The 23,595-nt window shown below is 31.5% G+C and overlaps 1 pseudogene; it reads right to left on the reverse strand.

Moving 5' to 3' along the window:
• Window positions 1-15,668: 15,668 nt before the first annotated feature.
• Window positions 15,669-16,538, reverse strand: LOC120193051 (annotated as a pseudogene).
• Window positions 16,539-23,595: the final 7,057 nt, after the last annotated feature.

The following is a 23,595-nucleotide window of genomic DNA, read 5'->3' on the forward strand; positions in this document are numbered from 1 at the left end:
TATTCAAGCTATGATTAATATAAAATTTAGATATCTTCCTACCCTTCAATCTTGGAAACATGATAAACGTTTTCAGCTTAAACTTGTCGTTTATCACCAACTCGTCCGCATTTTCTATTCCAATGCGGTTTGTGTCCAAAACGAGTCTCAAACTGCCACTGTTAGTATTCGCTCTTATCTCCTAGTCCAATACATTCATATTGACTCAAACTCAATCGCCAACACATTTGGTTTAGATAATGAGGGATTAGATAACGAGAGAGAAATTGTGGCTACTCCTTATAGAGCTAAGGCTAGTGCGAGTATGTTATCAGATCATAATGAACGTTTTCTTCATTTAATCATCTCTTGGTGGTTTAGACCATCCGGAGGTAGATACTAAACTCTTAGAGCACTTGACCTTTGGTGGATACATTGTATCCAAAATAATAAGAAAATAAACCTGCCACAGATTATTTTTGCTGAACTAGTTGAAACCGTAAACAACGTCCCGTCTAAACACGTAGAAACCTTAGTTTACAGTTGTCTTCTTAGTAATCTGTTTATCAAAACCAAGCTTAGGGTTTAGCTTGATGTAGTCATCCCTCTTAAAAGCCAAATAAATCTCAAAACTTTCTGCAAATCAGGATGGTCCATGGATAAAGATCAATGGGTTCGATCAACCCAGAAAATATCGGGTGCTAGTTCTTCACGAGCTGCACCGGCACCGGCTGCTGATGATCTAGAGCTTGAAGATCTTCTTTGGGATTTCGATGATCTCATTAACGTAGCTGAGGACAAGCCGGTCCAGCAAGAAAGTCATATGCTTCCATATTTTTTATCGTTCATGGAGATATTTGACATGAGGTTTGCATCCATAGAGTCCCACTTAACCGCTATGGGGGTTCAACAATTGGAGAATCAATGTGAGAAGCGAGCTAACAACGAAGCAATGAATCATCGACTCATTGCTATGGACGAAAGACTCAATGCACTCACACTTAATATGGCTGCTCTACGAGCACATTTTCCTCCTCCTGACCCTCCAATGGATGACTAAACCATTTCTTGCTTGTTTTCTTGATTGAATGTTGGACTTAAAAATTGTTAAAACATTTTGATGTGTTGGGATAATTAAACTTGAATATATATGATGGTTATTTGGATTTAATTGCTTGATTTTGGTTTGTTTGATTTGGTTGAATGATATTTAGTTAATTGAACTTAATCAAAATTTTCATGTTAGGAAATGCATCATTTACATTTTATACAAATTATGACCAATTACCATTACACATTTATGAATATTGTTTATGGACTAATGGCTAAGAATTCTCTTGATTGTGATCTTAGCAGCTATATCTATTTCTATTTAAATACATTGGCGATTTTTCTTAAAAACTTGTTTACAAACATTTTTCATAGAGCCTTTTTGATTTAACAAAAATGGGAGAATAAAGTAAGGGGGAGTAATTTTTCAAAATTGATTTCAAAAATGATTTTCAAAAAGAAAATCTTAAATTTACTAAAATGTTTTGTTATATGAAAAAGGGGGAGATTGTTGAAAACATGTTGATGTTTTGATATAACAAATAAAGTGTAAATGAATTTTAAGATTTTATATTCGATTTCAAAAATAATATTCGATTAAATTAATCGAATCAAAGTTTTTAAATGTCAATTTTACTCCTTACTTAAGTGTAAAATTGTGTTTCAATCTTAAAATATTTTTGAAACAATTTTTACAAAGTATTTCGAACCGTAATCGAACCAAAAATGAATTGTAAGTAGAGGTGTACCGATACACATCCGAATGTACTGATACCCCTCATGTCATAATTGGTTCCGAGAAACATCGAATGCAATTAGTGTACCGATACCCCTGGGAGGTACCGATACACTTGGTCAAATAACGGTCGAAATATTTGAATTTTATACTACAGGTACTGATACCCTATCAAGGTGTATCGATACCCCTACGCTCCCAACATATTTTTTAAAAGGAAAACATACAAAAATGGCTCTATTGACTTCACCAATGATCCCCAACGTTCAAAATTTATCCAAGGTGTATTTAAACAAGTCTTGAAGCCATTGATGTAGATCAAGAAATAAGAATTGAGAAAGAATCAAGAGAGAAAGCATCAAACATTAAGTTTGTGAAATTCAAGCCAATTTTCATTCAATATTCATTTTTCTTTCAAGAACACATTTTGTGCTCAATTGTATTCATCTTTGAGTGTTCTTTCCTTGTTCTAGAATTGTGCAAACAATCTACCTTGTGAGGTTTTTCTGTAAAGTTTGCGAATTTGTAATTTTCTCTTTGGTAGAGAGTGTTCTCAAGAAATTGGGTATAATTCTTGAGGGAGTTGTAAGGTTACTTTTTGTCCTCAAAAGAAAGACAAATTAGTGAATTTGTGGAAATCCTTAGTGTGGATAGCTAAGGTAGTGGACGTAGACTTTGGTTGAGAAAGTCGAACCACTCTAAATCGTTGTGAAAATATTTTCAATTTTCAGCAAAAGCTTCCACCGATGTTTTAATTACCAATTCACCCCCTCTTGACCGATTCATCCGATCGATTAACTCAACAGAATCGAATAATTGCCAAGAGGGGGTGAATTGGCCAATTGAAAAAAAATTTGGTATCAAGGAGAAATGATAGGAAATTTTGCACAATGATTTATAGTGGTTCGACTTCTAAAGCAAGTCTACATCCACTACCTTAGCTCCACACTAAGGATTTTCTAATAAATTCATTAATTTGTTCTTTCTTTTTCTAGGCTCAAGAGTAACCTTTACAAAACCCTTAGTTTTTTAATGGCTAAACTAAAACCACTCTCTTTTTACAAGGTTAAAAAAAGTAAACAAGAAAACCTCTCAAATGTAGGGTGTTTACAAGATTTAAGCTCACAAGAAAACAATTAAAAGATTTGCAATGAGCTCAAACACACTTATGTACAAGAAAAATGGAAAAATAAAGAATGAAATAGCTTTTCTCTTGATCTCTTTTTCTTGGATAGGTGTTGTAATCTACTTCAAGTGTCCTCAACTTGTTTTTATATGTTGGAATGAGTTTGTGGTCGTTTCTAGCCGTTGGGGATTAATTTTCTGCAAAATAAAACTGCCCAAAACCTAGAGAATATTGATACTTCTCTTACCTTTGGTATCGATACCACATGAACAGTATCGATACTATTCATATAGTATCGATACTGTAAGAACAAGATCAGTATTACGTACCTAGAAAACTATTTTGTGCTCAATTTCTAGTTTAATGAACTTTTAATTATTTTTGAAAAATTCAATCAATTCCAAAAACATTTTTCCTTAATTTTTTATATCAAAATATTATAAAATATAGTTCAACAATCTCCCCCTTTTTGATATAACAAAACATTTGAAAATTGTTTTGATAGAACTCTCTCTTAATAAAATATTTCATAAAAAAATAAATATTTGAAAAATATTAAAGCTCCACCTTTTTCATTGAGAAATTGAATTTTTCAAACATATACTTCTCCCCCTTTTTGTTATATCAAAAATAATTCAACTTTAAAGTTCAAAATTAACAATGGAGAGTAAGTGGTAAATTTTAGCATTAAATCATTTGAAAAATCAAAGTTCCCCCTCAATAAAAGCATTCCTAACAAAAATTTGACTTTAAAAGCTTGACACTTAAAAGACATTGAATTTCAACAAATATTAAGAAACATGTTAGTAGCATATTAAATTCTATATATCCAAGTCTAATATACTTTATGCAATACCAATTTTTTGTATTTAAGTGCATGTGCATAAAGCTATCCAAAAATGTTATGCATTTGAAAAATTGATATTAATAGTTAGAGATATATCATTTGCAAAAAAAACATGCATAAAAATTTAAATTAAGGTCAAAAATTAAAATTTGTAAAACCAAAGTATTAAAACCAATTTTGACCAAAATTCATTATGATGAACAAACATTTATGAAAAACATTAAAACTTTAGAAAATGTTCATCACAACACTTTTTAACGTGCATCACATAGAAAACATAAAGTTATTTAAAATCAAAACTCATGCATGCTTAAACTAAATGAGCTACCAATTATGCAAGATAATCAAAATAAGCTTAGAAGTTATCCATTCCATATCAAGTGTGGCTAGAGCATTTGAATATCTTCACTTTTATCACCATTGCTCCCACACACCTACAAGATACAGTTATGTGGATTTTGGCATCCAAATTGATTTAGATCCTTGAACGTTAGTTTCAATGCCCCTTGTTCCCTTAAGAACTCATATTTGTCTAATTTTAAAACATTTTCCTTTCTTTATAGGACAAGTTTGTACATTGTGACCATGAAAATGGCAATGTGAGCATTTTGCCATTTTTAACATAGATGAATTGTTTTAATAAATGATTTATTTTTCTTTGTTAAGTATTCAAGCTTAACTTTCAATTCAAGATTTTATTTTTCCAAATCTTCAATTTCGGTTTTTGAAAGCTCAAAATTTCATTTTGCTTTCCAAAATCCAATTTTTGCTTCCAAGAGAAAATCTTTTTCAACTTTGTATTTTGAAATCAATTTCTTATATTTGGAATTCATGATCTCAAATTCCAAATACAATTCATCATAGGCAACTTGTAACTCATTAAAAGAATAAGAATTTAATTCACTGAAGTCATCTTCATCCCTCCAAGCCACCACAAATTCATTCTTCTTACTTGATCTCTTCTTCTTTAGGAGGGAATCATACTTGACATGCCCCGTTCTTTGAAATTTGAGGCACACTGGGGGACCCTTCTTTTTGCTTGATTCATGCTTCACTTTCTTATGAGTCATGGATCTCTTGAATCTTTTTGAAGAGCTTGGCCATATCTTCTTCTTCATCATCCACCTCTTCACTTGAGTCTTGATTACTCTCATTGGTGGATTTGAAGGCAATATCTACCTCCTTCTTCTTCTTCTTTTCTTCATCATCCTCTTCTTTGTCTTCTTCCTTCTTTACCATCAAATCATGAGTGAGAAGAGAACCAATAAGTTCATCAAGAGTGAGATACTTTAGCTTCTTAGCTTCGATGATCGTCGTCTTCTTCGATTGCCAAGACTTTAGAAGAGAATAAATCATTTTCCTCATAAGCTTCTCATTAGGGATTATTTCTCCAAATCCCTTGAGACTGTTGACAATCACAAAAAATCTATCCGCCATAGCTTTGATGTCTTCATTCAGGTTCATCATGAAATTTTCATAGCTATGATTGAGAAGACTAATTTTGGTTCCCTTACTTCATTAGTTCCTTTATGAGTGACTTGGAGCTTATCCCATTTCTCCTTGGCATTTGAACAAGATGAGACTCTTCTATATTCATTCGGGCCTAATGCACAAAATAAAATGTACATAGCATTTGCATTGAGTTGGAACTTCTTCTTCTCTCCATCACTCCAATCATTTATCTCATCGGTTGGAATGAAGTATCCCTTCATAATTGAGTTCCAAGCTCCTAGATCATTGAATTTAATGAAGAGCATCATACTATTCTTTCAATAGGCATAATTTTCTCTATTGAAATAAGGTGGCTTGTTGATTGGTTGAGAGTCTTTAATGCAGTAGGAGCCGGAGGTTGAAGTCATCTTCATGGTTGCGTCGGGAATTGGTAAACGTCTTCAAGGATCATCTCAAGGTTGTTAAACCTTCTAATGAGTCAAGCTCTAATATCACTTATTAGGATTAGATGAAGCTAAAGTGAACAATCGAATAATTTCCAAGAGGGGATGAATTGGCCAATTGAAAAAATTTGGGTATGGAGGAGAAATGATAGGAAAATTTGCACAATGATTTATAGTGGTTCGACTTCTAAACCAAGTCTACATCCACTACATTAGCTCCACACTAAGGATTTTTTAACAAATTCATTAATTTGTTCTTTCTTTTTCTAGGATCAAGAGTAACCTTTACAAAACCCTTAGTTTTTCAATGGCTAAACTAAAACCACTCCCTTTTTACAAGGTTCAAAGATGTAAATAAGAAAACATCTCAAATATAGGGTGTTTACAATATTTAAGCTCACAAGAAAACAATTAAAATATTTGCAATGAGCTCAAACACAAATATGGAGGTTGAAGATCGTTGGGCTTGACTAATATCGATATTATGCTTCATTGTATCGATATCACTATGTAAAGTAGTATCGGTACCCCTTGAGTATCGGTACCTATTTTGCATTCTGGAATTTGAACAATTTGGAAAGCAACTAGTAGTATCGATACTACCTAGAGAGTATTGATACTTCTCTTACCTTTGGTATCGATACCACATTAACAGTATCGGTATTGTTCATGTAGTATCGATACTGTAAGAACTGTATCGGTACTACGTACCCAGAAAATTGTTTTGTGTTCAAATTCTAGTTTAATGGACTTTGAATTATTTTTGAAAACTTTGAACGAGTTCAATCAAGTGCAAAAACATTTTACCTTAATTTGTTATATCAAAATATTATAAAACATGGTTCAACATAAACCAAGTATAGACCTACACCCTTCTTTCCAACCTCTCTTCATATCATTGAAGCGTACATAAAATCTCTTGAAATGAGGTGGAGAATTATCTGACACCCTATTTATTGTCATCTTTATTGTACTCCCTAGATTTTTTTCCTTTAACTCATTTGCATAGTCCCATAAATGACGAAATTTTTCTTTGTAGTTTCTAGCCAACTTTGATGTCATCAAATTCTCTTCCCTTCAACATTTACTCAGCTTAACATTAACATGTATCTCAGACTGCACCCTTCTTTGTATCTCTTTAAGCTTCACATTTTGGTGGTCTTTAATAGTATCCTCAAAATGTTATGCAATAACTTTAGCATTAACCATCATGTTAGTAAAACTAACAGGGCAACTGTGTTCATCTATGAAAATTTTCACTTGTAAACTACCTATCATCTTGTTTTTACTCACATAGATTCTCCATGGACAATTTTTAGATGCAATACATTTGTAACTAATCTCATCCGTTTCACAATGTACAATTCTCAACTCTCTTCTATTGCATCTTGAATATTTATGGATGGCACATTTGAATTGTTTGACATCTATAAATAACATCCCTAAATAGAATTCAAGACTCTCGATATGTGGGTTATAAATAGTATTTCTTCCTCTTCTCCTAACAACCTTTTCATGTTCATCATCATCTAACCCAATTAAGCTCCAGTGGTCATCAATGTCATAGTAATCGGTTTCAGTCCCACCTACACCTTCTGTAACTTCAATATTTCCTCCCCCATCTACTGCCTCCTCATGGATCTCAGTTTCAGTTGCAGTTTCATTTTCAGGATCAGTGTCAACCTCTACTTATTCCTTACATTTCATCTTCTCCTTGGTAGATTGTAGTTCATCATCATCCTGACCATCAAATAAACATAGAACATTTATGCATTATGCATTGTCTTCCTCACTATCATTATCTTCATGTTCACTTGCAGCAACAACATCCTTTCATACAACAACATCATAATTAGCACATTCTCCTACATCCTCAACAACCCTTTCAGCAGCAAAATCAGCAACACTCTCACTCATATCATCAGTCTCACCAACAGCAGCATCAATACCCTCAATACCATCTGTGTCAACCTCAACACCACCCTCTTCTTCAGCAACCATTTCAGCAATACAATCATCCTTATCATTGCCCTCACTAGTATTTATGAGTAAGATGTCATCAACAATAACAGGGGCAACTTCATGCTCAACATATAATCTATAAACCATATTTCACCCAATAGTTCAACATGGCAATTATACTTGTATCATCAAAAAGCACCCTCAAATTATCTTGTAAACCACCACTAAAGGGTTCATGAAAGTATATTATTTGTATAGTATTGAAATGTAAAGCATCCTGAATAAGCTTACGAACCTCAAAATATGAAATTGTATATGGATCCTCTCTCAACCTAATCAGCTCACCACCTTCATATCACACATATGGATCTCGGAAAAATTTTCCACCAACATGTAAATTCATGTAGTACTCATTTTCCTCGTTCATTTGTATTGGCAAGAACAATAAATAATTATTATGTTGGTTGCTAACATGCACATAGAGGGACCCAAAGCAGAAAATAACAAAGTGTTTTTCTATTGTATATGAAGGGACCACTTTTCCAGTTAAAAAATAAACAATGTAGTCCCTACCACTCATATAATAACTAAATAGTATACTAACATTTCAGGAAACCACAACAATATCATATATGCATCAAAAAGTAGAAAGTTAGTCCCAAACCCTAAACCCACACTCTAAACACAAATCATAAACCCTAACAAAAAAACCCAACATTTAAGCAAAAAATTCGTTTCTAGAAACCCAATATAAACCCTAACAAAAACTCAAACAAAACCCCAATTTGAAATATATTACAAAACACTAATCGCATAAAATTGTAGGCTTATGAACAACCCAACCCTAAACCCATACATCTAACAAAAATGCAAAAAAAATCCCCTCACAAACTCATTAAAATTTTGACATTTATCCTAACTAGGCAAAATATTCAAACAGCTTTTTTAAATAAACTCACCTTCAATGAATGTCAACTGCGTAATCGATTCGAGATGAAATGCTTCATTTGATTTTGATGGAGATAGAATCAAAGGGGGATGATTTGTTAAATTAGCGATATAAGCCCTAATATTTGGGGAATAATCGGGGTAAAAGGGAAACTAAGATTATGATAAGGTTAGGGCAAATCATATTTATATTAGAAAAAAGAATAGCAACACGTGTTTTAATTTTTTTTATGAAATTCAAACTGAAGCATCTATTTCCCCATTTCACCCCTTGGACCTAGGTTTGAGTCCCCTTTCATGCATTTCACCATTTTCATTATTCCACTATATAAAACACCAATCAGAGAGTGACACATGGTACGAATTAATAACATAAAAATATAAATAATATTTTTTTTAAAATGACATGGTAGTGCCACGTCGGCGATCCCAATGACTTGGACGTCCAAGTCAACTTTCCCCTCCACGTGTGCACGCTTCGTTAGCACCCGACGTTGACCGTCAGTTGACTGGCAGTTTTCATCCACCATGAGTTATTTTTTATCCAAAATTAAATGTTCGATGCACAAATGCTCCAAAAAAATACGAATAAAATTGACACTGCTGTCAAATACTAGGGTTATTTTATTGCATTATGCATTGAATTTATTTCATATTCAATTTGATGGTGAATAAATCAAAATTAAGATCAAATTAATAAAATATTTAATAATAAATATCAAATGTATAATACATAATTTTGTAACGTATATGTTAGCTTTTATGTCAAATATTAACGACAAATAATTGGATTAATATTATTCAAATATGTAACCAATATGATTAAAAATAAATATATTAGTGATCAAATTAGGGTCTCTAAAATTAAATATACATCTATATAGTTTATAAAAAAATATTATTGTCTCAATCATATGATTCTCTCGTGTGTATCAAGTACTAGCATTGGCACATCCAGTAGTTTTGATGTGAGGCACCTAAAATAATGCTATAAACGGCGTGATCGGTTAAAAATGTAATAGATTAAAAGCATAACATAAAATGTTATTATTCAGAACTTAAAATGTTATTATTCAGAACTTAAAATGTTATCAATCATATTAACATAACAGGTTGCACCTAAATGTTATAAATGGTAATAAAATAAGTTATAAACGGTAAATGTTATGAATATTACTAACATTTCTGTTATGCCTAAAATGTTACCAGAGTTTAAGCAGATGCATCTAAACATGCTATGGATCACAAAGAAGTAGTTTGTAATCTGAAATATTAATTTTCTTTGTAATAAAATCAGTTGCGCCTAACATGTTAACAATGTTTAAACTGATGGAGTCTTACATTTTCCCACGATAACAAAATAAGTTAAAAGCTAAAAATGTTATGAATATATATAATAAATATGGTTGCGCCCAAGAATGTTATAGTTCACTGGGAAATAGATTGTGATCTGGAATGTTAATATTTTTATTAATAAAATGGGTTGCGTCCAAAAATGTCATGATTCACTAAGAAATAGGTTGTTGTCTAGAATGTTAATATTTTTATTAAAAAATAGGTTGTGCCAAAAAATGTCATGGTTCACTAAGAAATAGGTTGTAATGTGGAACGTTAATATTTTTATTATAAAAGATTTGAAAGTATGTATATTTTTTCAAAGTATCGATACTTTTGAATTTTAAAAAAATGAAAAATTAGAAGGTTGCAAAGTATCGATTCTTTTCCACAAATATTCGATACTTTTAAATTCAAAAGTTAAAATATCATTTTTTAAATTCAAAAGTATCGATGCTTTTGGAAAAGGAACAATACTTTATAACCTTCTCATTTTCCATGTATTTTTTAAATTCGAAAGTATCGATACTTGTGTAAAAGTATTAATACTTTCAAAATTTCCATGTTAATATTTTTATTATAAAAAATTTGAAAGTATGGATACTTTTCCACAAGTATTGATACTTTCAAATTTTAAAAAAATATTAACATTGATCACAACCTATTTCTTAGTAAGACATGATATTCTTAGACACAACCCATTTTATTAATAAAAAATATTAAAATTTCATATTGTAACTTATTTTTTAGTGAACCATGAAATTCTTGGGCGCGACCCATTTTATTAATAAAAATATTAACATTTCATATCGCAATCTATTTCTTAGTGAACCATTACATTCTTGGACGCGACCATATTTCTTATATATATTCATAACATTTGAGTTTTTAACTTATTTTGTTATCGTGGGAAAATCTAAGGTTTCATCAGCTTAAACTCTGGTAACATTTTAGGCACAACCTAAAATATTAATAATATCATAACATTTACCGTTTATAACTTATTTTCTTATTGTTTATAACATTTTAGGTGAAACCTATTATGTTACTACGATTGATAACTTTTTCGTTTCCGCGTTATAATATTTTGTATTCCGCTTCTAACCTGTTACACCAGTTTAAGTTTTTTTTTAAGAAGCAACTAATTTTATTCCCAAATTATAATAAAGATTTACAATCACAATCGTAAATTAAGCACATAATTAGGAAAATTTCCTATAACCATTGAAACAAAACTAGCAACTTAAGATCACATAAGAACCATACAAGGAAAAATTAAATCTAACCAAGAAACTCGAACAAAGATAAATACAAATAGATATGATTGCATCGGTAAACAAACCACAAAAGGAGATCAAACTATTGAAAGACCACTGAAAATGGAAAATCATACTCGGGCGACGTAAATAGCTATCCATGAACGCGAAGCAGGTATCCAAATCCAATATGATGGTCCAAAACAGGAAAGACCATAAAATATCAGATAAGCGTCATCTTGATTAGTCGTGGTGATGTCAAATGAATCATTAGAAAAAATAAATAAATGAAAATACGACCAAAGAACAGAAAAACATGCAAAAAAAAATATAAGAAAACGTGACACAAAGACATGAAAATGTGCAACAAGGCAGACTTATTGAGAATAAAAAAATAAAAGAAAATAAATATAGGATATAGAAAAGAAAAATTGCAATAAAGAATAAAGAATATCGGTGATCGGCAACTAACATTAAACTTGGTATCGTCGCTAAGGAACAAAAACGGAAAAAAAATAGATGAGCGACACATCATTAAAAGTAAACTAAGTTTTTTCGAATAAAACTATTTTTTATATTATAGTAATATTTTAAACATCCAGTTTAAGTTATTTTAAAATAGTTGCAACCAAATATATTACATATAAGTTAACATTTTTATTAGTGCCAACCCAATTTTTGTTAAGATTTTTTTCACCTTATCAGTTGTATCATTTTTTAGCCATATCTTAACCTGCCTTTCCTGACATATCTCACATCCAGCGAAAAGAATAAAATATTTGTATTAATTAATCTGCTGGTAGTAATTTGATTCATAACATATTTCCGTTAGAAATTTCTTGAATGTTTATTACCTTAATAAATTCAGCTAACTTATATAACCTCTAAAATCAATACATTCATATTGGGACAGCAAATGGGCAACCACTAATCATGTTTCCATCCATTACATGGTTGCTGCAAAGTTGACACGCCCCCACCCTTTGTTTATGTCTTTGTTAGGCCATTTCAATGCCATTAAAAGAGGAAAACAAATTGGATGAAACTGTAATAATTTGAAAACAGTTGCATGAACTTATTAGTTAAACCGATAGATTAAAGTATAATTTGAAATTATATTCCTTAAATATTATAATTAATTGATATACAATAAAAGAAATAATAGGTAAAATTGTTCAAATAAAATGAAGACATTTAAAGAAACCTATTTTTTTAATTAAGCTAAGATGATTGCAAAATAATATATGTTCTAAATATTCTTAATCATTTGACAATGAACGCTAAATCATTTGTTATAGTCGCTCGTGCTCGAACTTGTAACCTCTAGGAACAACAACGATTCCTTTAATCACTAAGATAAGTTGATTTGTGCGGGTAAATAAACCTATAAACCTTTGAAATAGGGGCTTAAATTCCTTTTTCATGGGGAGAGAAAAGAAAGTTATATCTTTTCCCTTAAAATCATAGATCGAACAGTCACAAAATAGATGTTAATGATAATTAAAGGTTGTTTTAATGAATCCTATTAATATTTTATTTCGAGATTATATTATCCACCGCTAATTCTTTTTATATCTAAACTTGTATTCTCAAATACAAAGGATAATTCTAGATTAAATTACATCAGTTATTATTTGATTATGAAAAGATTTTAACATGATCATTAATATTTTAATTTTATCAATCAAATCATTTAATTATTTAAAAGATACAAATTAAGTCACTTATAATTAATATTTAATAGATGAACTAACGTGATAATTAAAAATAATAATATAATTGCACATGCAGTCATCATTTTATTAATTTTATTTATTACTATGTCAGTTTCTTCGTCAAACATTAACAACAAGTGGCTTGATTAATATTATTTAAATAGTTAAATGATCTAATTGATAAAATCGAAAAATCGGTGATCAAATTATAATCATCTCATACTTAAGTGTTCAAATTTGTAATGTATCCATAATTTTAATTTGTTTCTCACGACAACATCCCTACAATTCTAATAGAACAATGGGATACCTTTCTCTCAAAAAAATTTCTCCTTTATAGTATCCAAGCTTGGATTCCATCCCTTGCCTGAATATTGCCGGTTCAAATATTCCGGCAAGCCTTCCATACCTTCCGGTAATGATTCCGTCAAACAACCGACTTCCTCGACCCTTTGACGGACGGTTTCCTTTTATTGCAACGAGGATTTTTGTACCATCTCTTGCATATGATTCGCAGGGCAAATCCTGGCAAGCAAATGAAGTAGACTAGAAAACGATAAAATCGACTTCAATCTCAACACAGAGTTCGCACTCACTAGTACGCGACGAGCATCCTCCACAGACAGCGTGGTCGGTTTCCCTCGGTTCACGGGCAACATTACTTAAACCTTTTTCACGTCGAGTTTCTCATCAGCAGGTAATGGAACCGGCCTCTTACCATTAAACGCCTCGTAGAACTCCGCCACCACCTGCTGCGGATGTTCCAGCATAAGCTCCGCCGCCGTCAACGGCCAACTAAACTCCTGGATCGATCCGTCCCAGAGAATCACTTTCCCGGCAGTATAAGGTGGACCGCGGATGACGGCACTAAAGTAATTACCCATTAACGATAGATTTTGAATGCATAAAAAGGAAAAGAAAATTGAAGGTAGAAAAAGGGTATGGAAAGCAGTTTATTCTGGGGGGAGGCTTGAGGAGTTGAAGCTGGTATTTGTTCAACCGCGCGCAACGTAAGACTTTGGGTGGATTTGGCATTTGTATTATAGGGCTTGCCTATTGTTTCATCTACATCGTCTGACTTGTATAATATAAGGTGTACAAGATTTGGTCCAATGTTTATACAATTATTTTTGTAGTGGAAATTGATTTAGTCTCAGTGGTTTCTTTTGTCAGATGACAAACATGAAACATAAAACGTATTTTGGTGGAGAATATTCATTTGGTGCAGAAACAAGAGCATAACATGGTAAATGATCATTTGGTGCAAAAACAAGGGCATAACTTGGTAAATATTATGCCATAAGCACCATATTGCGTTAGAAAATGATGTCCAACCAAAGATTAAAGGGTAAGAAAAAGTAAGCGTGGGGTCAAATTCTTGTTTACTTAATTTGTTTTACCAGGCCACTGATTAGTCCCCACATGCATGTTTCCGTCTCTTTCAGATGATTTTGTTTCGGGCAAACCAGCTGGAAATTCACCATTTGCATTGCCAAGCAAGCACTGTGAAACTTCAACTAATACCCAGCGTTAGTTAGGTTTGATTAAGAGTAACCATTCGATTGATTTGATCGATTCCATTAGTAAAATATGTTTGTTTATATGTAACAGTGGTGGAATTTGGTAATAGAGTTTATGGACAACTTAAAACTTTAAAAGTTTTAGATGTTTAAATTAAAAATATTAAAATTTTTGAAGAATCCAGTTTATTTATTTTTTTTAAAAAAGTTTGGATCTAATAAAAAATTTAAAATTTTAAGAATATTAATTGGAATTTTTAAAAATTATAGGAGAGTTTTAATTAAGAACATTAAAAGATTTTAAAGATTTATATGAATTTTTTTGAAATTTTGTATGAGTCAAATTAAAAATTTAAAAATCTTAAAATTCTAAATTATAAATTCTGGAGAGACCGTGATCCCCACTAATCTCTATTGTATTTCGTCACTGCCTACACATTGATTTGTTTATTTTTAATCATTTGCAAGTACAAAAAATTGAGAAACTAAACCGCTAGTGCTTAGGTTTTACAGTTTGAATTTCAAAGTTTATTTTGTAGTCAATATAATCCCTACCTTTATGATATTTAAAATGTAAAAAATAAAAGGAAAAAAGAATTGGATAAACAAGCTTATAAGTTATAAATGAGCCAATAAACGAAATTTAAAATGAGCTTGTTCATGAAATGAATCGATCACACATTTGTTCATCTTCGATCGTTTATAAAATGAACATAAAAAATTGTTCATACTCATTTATTTAGTTTAATAAATGAACACAATACGAGCAATTCACAAATAATATATCAAACACTATTTATTTTGACTCGTAAATATGATACAAGTATTGTTTCATGTATTATTACTAGGGGTGTGCAAATTCAGATATCGGATCCGATTCAAAAATTTTGGATACCTAAAATAGCAATTTGTATCCAACCCGAAAAAAAAATTATTCAATTCGTATCCGATCTGATTATCCGAAATTTTTTCCGGATATCCAATCTGAATTATCCGAAAATCAAAAAACGGATTGAATATCCGAATTTTTGGATCGGATCAATAGATCAGATCAATCGGATTGAATCTTTTTACACACCCTTAATTATTACTATGATATTTGGATGATCATATTAGTGGTTGACTACTTGAACTATATTAAATTAAAAAATAATAAGTACCATAATAACATATAAAATGAATATTCAAACAATACATTTAATATTTTATGGGATTATAAATATAATGTCAATTAGTTTACTTGGTTATCACACTTGGAAACGACAAGAACAACATAAGTGCCCAAGAACAAAAGCTTGGAGAAAACCATTTGATGATATCCATGGAAGCAAAATGGAGAAGAAACTTGTCAAACCTCCTTTTGGTGCTTCACGATCACCACTGGACATTTAACATGCTTGGCACAGTGATCGCTCACACTTCCTAGAAGTTCCCTGTTCATCTCAAATTGCAGAAGAAGAAATCATCAATGGATTCCAAGAAAAAAAGAGTAAAAAGAAGGAAAATTAATTGGGTTGTTGTTTTTATACCTCTTGAAGAAACCATAATCATGGCATCCCATGACCAACGTATCCGCTTTGATTTTGCCCGCGGTTTACATATTTCGTTCTTAGCATCTCCACTTCCAACGATCCTCTCCACGTTTATCTGCACCATCAGATAACAACGAAGAAACCATGAACAAGTAGCATCCACCATGATCGAAACTTATACAAGAAGAAGCTTACGTACAGTGCTGTTGAGTTTCCTGCAGAGAGCCTCTGCTTTTCCCATCACTGAATTCACCTGTTCACTTCCGTATTTCTCCAACGCCATGATCACATCCCTCGAAAACATATACCCTGCAACCCAAAAGTCAAAACCCAAGAAACCAATTAAAATTAAAAAAAGGAACCCCAAAAAGGAGACAAAAGCAAGAGCTGCATGCATGCTCAGTACTTACAGCGTCGAGGGAGGAGTAAACAGGCGGCGAAGCCTTCACATAAAGAAGCACGAGATTGCTGGTTTTGTTTTTCAGAAATCAAATTCGCAAGACACCATGAAAGGGCATAAATGCTCTCCTCGCTCTCGTCAACCGCCACGACAATCTTTGGCTCTTTCTTCTTCAAGTTCACAGCTTCCATTGCTGCTATGTTGGATGAGGTTAGCAAAACAAGAAAGCTCATATATGTAAAGGCTGAGTGTGCAGCTGCTTTGGTACGTTTCTAGTAAGAGAATAAAAATCTTTCACAGTAGGACCCCATTAATTGACCTAAAAGAAGCGTCTAGGGTTCTCATCGTATTTGCTAAGAATGATATAAGCCTCCATGATTAAATATCTGAGTAGACTACTACAAAATCCATATCTCACTAAACTTAAATTTTGTTTAGGTTTACCTCTCAACTTTAAAACATTTTAATTTTAGTATTTAGACGTAGGTTTGTATTCGACCTTTAATACATTAGCATAGGGATGATGTGTGGTTTGGTATTTACGTATGCTCATATGAATGTAAAAATACCATTTTTTATTCCATCTCATCCAAATTAGCATTTTTCTACATATTTTTAATCAACGTTAAAAATTATCATTCATTAACGATTTTTTGCGATCAACTTAAATATCAATAAACTCATCTCATCATTTGTACCTTTTTGTCTCATTATTTTTAAAGTTTAAGGTGTTTGTTTGAAAAAATTGAAAGATAAAAAATTGAAAAACGTATCTTAAAATTAATTTTATTTGACAATAGTCGATAAAGATTATCAAAATACTGAACATTTAGATAGATGATTTTTAAATATTTTAAAATTTGATGGTAAAATCAATAGTAACTATTTAGAGTGGAGATCCACTTGAGCACGACACTGAGAGAATTGCACAATCATCGTTGGCATTTGGCAACGGTAGGCTAAAGTGATGGGAATGTATATGGATACTTTTGTGGGCAATCATTGAAGATTAATTTGATCATAAAAATATCTTATAAGATATTTATGATTGTAATTTATAAAAATGAATACCATTTCTTTTCATTTCATTTATAATCCATCTTTAATTTATTTATCATTCAAATGATATGAACAATTATTATTCTAGCCCACTTAAAACTAATAATTCAGTTTAGACTCTTGGTTAAGTTGAAAATTTTATATTTGGTCCCTTAAAATTAATAATTTTATTGGGGACTTTTTATCTATCATTCAAATGATAGGGACTTTTTATTTCTATCATTCCTCTTTTGTTCCCACTTTGAAGCTAACGATTCAACAACTCATTAATTATTGATATTATGTTTCTAACAACAGCATTAGCCTAACTATACTTTTCTAGCTAAATCACATATTTTTATTTGAAAAACACATCTTTCTTAATAATTAGATCAAATTAATAATTGATTTTCCAATGTTTAAATTTTTTCATATTTATCGGAATCACTTATTACGTCAAATATATTAAAAAAATCTGACTCAGTTAAAACCCGTTTGGTAATGCTTTCTAAAAACAGTTTTAGTTAAAAAGTTCGTTTTGATCGTAAAATTAAATGTTAAATGAGTAAAAAAAAAATTATGGTGTTTCAAACAAACCACAAAAACTAAAATTTTCAGCATTTTCATTTTCAACTTTGTCTTTGAAAGTAAATTATAATTGTACTCTTAGTAATGCATGGGCTACACTCAATTATATATTTACGTTTTATTTTAATAATTTAATACTAACATCCTTAAAAGATATTTTCTTACTTTTAATAATTTATTTTAATTATTTAAAAATAAATAAAAATCATGATTTATATATTAAAATATTAATAGTGAGTTACATAAAATATATTTTTATTATAAATATATTGTATTTTTTTTTTATTATAGTTTAAATGGATATAATTCATATATAATAATTTTTTTTTGAATTTAATATTGTTTAAATGCATATGTTTCATATATAAGTGTGATATATTTTTAATGGGTAAACTACACGGGTGTCCACTAAATTATTGCCCATTTTTATTTTGATCATCGATGTTTTGATTTGATCAATCAGACCACTCAACTATTTAAATGTGTCAATCAAACCACTGAATGTTGATTTTTAACAAAGGTGGTGATGTGTCAGTTAATAAAATTGACATATTTATACATTTAGTCCTCAGTACTTATATATTCTATCAATTTAGTCATAATTTAATTCAATTAAAAGAAATTTAATCTTCAATTTGATGGTGACACGTATCAGTATCTGATTAGAAGATTTTTTGTTTTTTGTTTAATCCACCAATTTTCCATCCAATAAGGTGGTGACATGTGTCATCACCTATTAAAAAGAGAAATAAAGGAATACTATATAAATATTAATAAATATATATATAATGTTAAATTACGTACTTAAAGAAATTAAGAAATATATTAATAAAAATATATAAAAAATTACGAATATACTAAATTAAACATATTAAATTTTAAGTATGTAATTTAATATTATATATATTTATGAAAATTTATATATATATAATAAATTATAATTTAATGAAATAATATATAAAAAATTACAAATATATTACAAATATTAATTTTTTTCCAAGTATGTTATTTGATTTAGTGGTTATGGTGGTTTTTATATGTCATCAATCTCAAGTTTGAATTCCATTGGTATACTTTTTATTTTTGTTTTGTTATTAACTGAAATACCTTATATAAAAACTGTTGTAAAATATAACCTAGGTTCGAATGTACACCAGTGCATTTTGTGTCCACTTTATTTTTCTCTTTAATAGGATGGTGACACGAGTCATCATCTAATTTAAGATTAAATATGTTTTAATTGAATTAAATTATGATTAAATTGTTAGAATGTATAAAGATTGAAGACCAAATGTATATATTTTTCTCTTTAATAGGGTGGTGACACTGCCATCATCTAATTAGAGATCAAATGTGTTTTAATTGAATTAAATTATGATTAAATTGTTAGAATATATAAAGAATGAGGACCATATGTATAAATATGCTAACTTATTAACTGAAATGTTATCACCTCCGTTAAAAATTAGCGGCCAATGACTTGATTGACGCATTAAAATAGTTGGGTGTTTTGATTGATCAAGTTGAAGCATCGATGGTTAAAATGAAAATAGACAAAAATTTAGTGGTCGCCCATTTAGTTTAACCATTTTCAATTTACAACATAATGTCTATAATAGATAGTTTATCTTTTTAAACTCATTTTTTAACATCAATTCCAAAATTTAAATTTTAAACTACAATTATGTATAACATTTTAAAAGTCACTTTTTCTAAAGCTATGTCAAACTGGCCATTAACAAATATGAGTTGAAATTAAGCTCTTCCATATATATGTCGTTTGTATATTAATTGAACTTAAGTTGGAATCCAACTTGATAATTATTAAAGGGTAGAGTACACAAATAATCTTCTGACTATAGGGTATTATTTTATTAAGTCCATTGACTATTAAAAGTAATAAAATAATCATTCGACTACATAATGTCGTTTTGTTAAGTCTATTGACTATTAAAAGTTATAAATTGGTCATCAGACTATTGAGTATGCTCTAAACTCGTTCTTTCCCGTTAAAAGATTGGCGATTGTATACACTCATTTTCGCCTTTTATATATATATATATATATATATTGTATAGTTTGAAAACATTTTTTTTAAACTATATATAATATATAGTTTTGAAAACATGTTTGAAAACATTTATATATTATATAGTTTTTAAAACATTTTAAAAATAAATATAATATATAGTTTTTAAAGCATTTTTGAAAATATATATTATATAGTTTTTAAAACATTTTGAAAATATATATAGTTTTTAAAGCATTTTTAAAACACATATATATTATATAGTTTTGACATTATTTTGAAAACTTATATGATATATAATTTTAAGAACATTTTTAAAAACTATATAATTTTGAAAACATTTTTTTATAATAATATTATTATTATCGTTATTTATTTTTTTATTTTTTTTTATCTTCTATTAATTTTATTTTCATTTTTATTGTCAGGTCCATTTTGAGTTCAATAGAAGTCCAACGAAATTGGGGCCTGAACCAGCCCAGCAGCGGATTAGGGTTTCAGGTTTCATCCTAGCGCCGCATTACAGGGGACCATTAGATCAAGAGATGATCAACGGTCAGGAAGCTAGGGTTTTATCTCACCCTCATATTATCATCAACAGCGCCGCACAAGTCAAGGAAACCAAACGGTCAAACGGCGCACCGACCGGCCGGGAAAACCGGGACTGCACCATCCCAGGATTCCCGGCTACGTGAACAACGTTAGCGCGAAGTACACGGGAACAACCCCGTTATAATCGGAGCAGGCCACCAGTGGGGTGGGTATAAATACCCCACCACGGTGACACCAAAGGGGAACGGAGATAACCCCCGAGAACATTGCCAGAACATCGAAAGCCATAGCCACAGTAAACCAAGAACGAACCAAGAGAAACACAATACCCACGACGAACATCACAACACCACAACATCAACACAGCATCAACAGTACCAAAACAACCAACAACAGATCGAGAGAAAACCAAACGACAACAGATCAAGAATAACCAACCAAAACCCACATGCAAACATAACACAAAAAGCAAAAAGCAGTACGCGTCGGAACCGAGAAGAAACCACCGGAAAAGGCGAAAGGTCTTCGGAAAAGGTAAAAACCCGAAGGGTTTTTCTTTAGATCTACTCCGATAAGGGGGTTGTTTGGGTATTTGAGTGTTGATTTTGGGTTCACGGGGACGTGAGGTTTAATTTGGTGAGGTTCGGGTTTTCATAGGCCGCCGGCAGTGGCAGCCGGCGCGGTGGCCGGAGCGGCGGAGGAGACACGAGGCGGCGACCGGAAATCGCCAAGGGAGAGTTTTGAGAGTTGAGAGAGATAGGTTTTCTGAGATATGGTGAGAATGAAGGGAATAGAAGTGTTTTTGGGTATTTATATACCGAGGACTAAAATGAAAATACAGGATTTTTAAATCCTTTCCGTGATCCCTAAGTTTGAGTCGCAATTCGTTTTAGTCACCACATGCAATTTGGCCGCTGGATTTTCAATTGTTTCAATTTGGTCCTCATTTATATTTTACATATTTTGTAATTTGATCCCTAACTTCTTATTTTATTTTATTTCATTTATTTATTATTATCATGTTTTTTTAATTATTATTAGTATTTTTACCTCATATGGTTTTCATTTTTACTTTTAAACCAATTTTTTATCCATTTAATACTTCTTTCTTTTTTATTTAATTTTAATTTTATTGTATTTTATTTCTTTGGTATACATATTTTCATTATTATTTTTCCTCCAGTTTATTTTTTTTTAGTACCATTATTTATATATATTGTTTTTCTCTGCCTAACATTTTTTCCTTTTTCAGTAATAATCTCAATTAATCAAAGGTAAGTAATGCGGTTCGAACCAAATTTTTAAATTTCAATTTTAAATTTTAATTTTCGCAACTAAGACAACCGACAAATTAATTGGTACCGAAAGGACGGTTCAAGGGTGCTAATCCTTCCTTGACCGTAATCGACTCCCGAACCCGACACGTTTCTGGTACAACGCAGATCAGGTAAGATGGTGTCCGACCCACCTAAATTCGTTTTAAAGTGGTCGATGGCGACTCCAACCCAATTCATTATTTACCTAAGTCGAAGCCCAATTCCGGGGCCCAACCGAAAGACGGTTACGACAGCTTGGCGACTCCGCTGGGGACAGGTAAGTGAGTCAGGCCAGAATTAATTTTCGGTTGTCTTTTTATGCGAAAATGGTAAATTTTAATTTTAATTTATTTATTCGATTCGGATTATTTACCTTTGATTATTTTTTCAAATAAATAGTTGTACTGACATTTTTTTTCAATGGTTTCAGATTTTTTAAAAGTTTCCATCTCTGGCTCTATACCCGAGCTCCAAACCCTTTTAAGTGGGGGTGAAAGCGACGCCTTCGTGTGAATCTATTCACCGTGCGGGCCTAGCAAGTAGCCTTCGGGATTCATATACCTTATGTCTTCGTGTGGATTTATTCACCGTGCGGGCATAAGGGAATGTTTCCTCTCGAGTTTAACTTAGTCCACACAAAGCTTGTAATGGGCTTAGGACTAAGGGTCTGGCAAGCCCAAGGGGGCACCGACGAGGGGAACTCGAGTACCTTTTTTAGAACCTAAACCGGGAGAGTACAGGGAATTAGAGCCCACCCCAAAACCTCATTCCAAACCCTAGGCTGTTTTATTTCCTACTTTATTTTCGGCTCAAAAGCATGCGAACTAGACAAATATGCGGTTAGGATTTGTTTGAAATTAGCATGCGGGATAGAGATCATGTCCGGGTAGGAATTAAAGCATGTGGGGTAGATATCATGTGGGGTAGGATTTTTTCATTTTTATTATTGTTTTGATTTACCTCACTAACTCTTTTTATTTTTTGTTTTCTTTTATTTTGTTTTCATCATTCGCATCATTTAAAACGAGGTGTTGATCCACCAAAAATGTGTTTGTTAAACATGAATAATCAGCATTAATGGACAAAAGGGTTGTAATACAAGAGATGAAAATGCAGAGGACAGTCTACAGGACGACTATGTGGTCCCCACAATTGAAGAGTATATCACTCTGGTGCATTATAAAAGACTCAGGATGAACCGGGTATGCACCAAGTAATGAAAGTCCATCTTTTAAAGAATTGACTGCCAAAGGTTGCAGAGCAAAACGAGGAAAATGTTACAGACCTGGACGCTCCTTTCAAAAACTAAGAGAACAAGACGGCGAAACCCTAGCTGAGCTGAATGCCATTACTGACGAATTCAAGAAGCAAGCTTCGGATAGTTTCTCTCGATGGAGGGCTCCAATGACACTTTCGTTAGAAACAAGCTCGGTAGAAAGTGAAAGTCGGAGATGCAGTCCTTCGAGATCTTTTTTTTTGGGGCAAGCATCTCATTATTTGCATATTTTAGCCAAAGGAGCCGGAATGGTTCGACAGGATATTCAACTAGTGAAAAAGACGAATCAACTTGTCAGAAGCTGTACAAGATTTGTACCATCAAAAAGAGTTTTTTGTCTCTTCAGACGTAACACTTTTGTCACCAATAAGGGTTATTCAGAATAACAGGCACATTTTTTGGATCAATGCCTCGGACATTTCATGCATCATATATTTAGACATTTTGCATTTCTTATTTTCTTTGCATTCACATTAACTAATATAAACATGTCTC

The sequence above is a fragment of the Hibiscus syriacus genome, unplaced genomic scaffold (assembly GCF_006381635.1).
Source record: "Hibiscus syriacus cultivar Baekdansim isolate YM2019G1 unplaced genomic scaffold, ASM638163v2 tig00116984_pilon, whole genome shotgun sequence".
In the NCBI taxonomy this organism is placed as follows: Eukaryota; Viridiplantae; Streptophyta; class Magnoliopsida; order Malvales; family Malvaceae; genus Hibiscus; species Hibiscus syriacus.